The following is a 1,604-nucleotide window of genomic DNA, read 5'->3' as shown; positions in this document are numbered from 1 at the left end:
CTAATTGCCAAGATGAAGCGGACGGACAAGAACTGTCAAGATAAGAGCCAGCTTACTAGTTGCTGAGTTGAAACGGACGGACCAGTAAGCTGATAAGGCGCGGACGGAATAGAACATTCAAGATAGGATCAAGCTTACTAGTTGCCGAGATGAAGCGGACAGACTAGAACTGTCGAAATAGGTACAAGCTTACCAATTGCCGAGTTGATGCGGACGGACAAGTGAGCTGATAAGGCTAGGTGCAGCTCAAGTTGCCGAGATGAAGCGGACGGAGTAGAATTGTCAAAATAGGAGCAATCTTACTAGTGGCCGAGATGAAGCGGGCGGACTAGAAGCCAGCTTACTAGTTGCTGAGTTAAAGAGGACGGACCAATAATCTGATAAGGCTAGGTGCAGCTCTACTTGCCAAGATGAAGCGGACGGACTAGAACTGTCATGATAAGAGCCAGCTTACTAGCTTCTGAGATAAAGCGGAGAGCCTAGAAATGTCAAGATAAGAGCCAGCTTACTAGTTGCCGAGTTGAAGCGGACGGACCAATAAGCTGATATGACTAGGTGCAGCACTACTTGCCAAGATGAAGCGGACGGACTAGAACAGTCAAGATAGGGGCCAGCTTACTAGTTGCTGTGAAGAACAGGACGGACCAGTGTGCTGAAAAGGCTATGTGCAGCTCTAGTTGCCGAGATGAAGCGGACGGACTAGTTAGCTGATAAGGCTAGGTGCAGCTGAAGTTGCCGAGATGAAGCAGACGGACCAGTAAGCTGATAAGGCATGGTGACGCTCTAGTTGCCAAGAAGATACGGACGGACAAGAACTGTCAAGACAGGAGCCAGCTTACTAGAGTGCGAGATAAAGCGAACAGACTAGAACTGTCAAGATTGGAGCCAGCTTACTAGTTGCCGAGTTTATGCGGACGGACCAGTAAGCTTATTAGGCTAGGAGCAGCTCTAGTTGCCGAGATGAAGCGTACGGAGTAGAACTGTAAAAATAGGAGCAAGCTTACTAGGTCCCGAGATAAAGCGTACGGACCAGTAAGCTGATAAAACTAGGTGCAGCTCTAATTGCCACGATGAAGCGTACGGAGTAGAACTGTAAAAATAGGAGCAAGCTTACTAGTTCCCGAGGTGAAGCGGACGCTCCAGTAAGCTAATAAGCATAGGTGCAGCTTTAGTTGACGAGAGAAGCGGCGGAATAGAACTGTCATTATAGTAGCCTGATTACTAGTTGCAGAGACGAACCAGGTTGAGCAATAAGTTGGTAGGGCTAGGTGCAGCCCTAGTTGCCAAGATGAAGAACACGGAGCAGTATGCTGATAAGGCTAGGTGCTGCTCAAGTTGCCGAGATGAAGCTGATAAGGCTTGGTGACGCTCTACTTGCCAAGATGAAACGGACGGACTAGACTTGCCAAGATAGGAGCCAGTTTACTAGTTACCGAGATGAAGTGGACAGACCTGTAAGGTGATAAAGCTTGGTGACGCTCTAGTTGCCAAGATTAAACGGACGGACTAGAACTGTCAAGACAGGAGCCAGCTTACTAGAATCCGAGATAAAGCGAACAGACTAGAACTGTCAAGATAGTAGCCAGCTTACTAGTTGCCGTGTT

Source organism: Halyomorpha halys, unplaced genomic scaffold (genome assembly GCF_000696795.3).
Source record: "Halyomorpha halys isolate HHAL.00 unplaced genomic scaffold, Hhal_1.1 Scaffold747.1, whole genome shotgun sequence".
NCBI lineage: Eukaryota > Metazoa > Arthropoda > Insecta > Hemiptera > Pentatomidae > Halyomorpha > Halyomorpha halys.
This window is presented reverse-complemented; position numbering follows the sequence as displayed.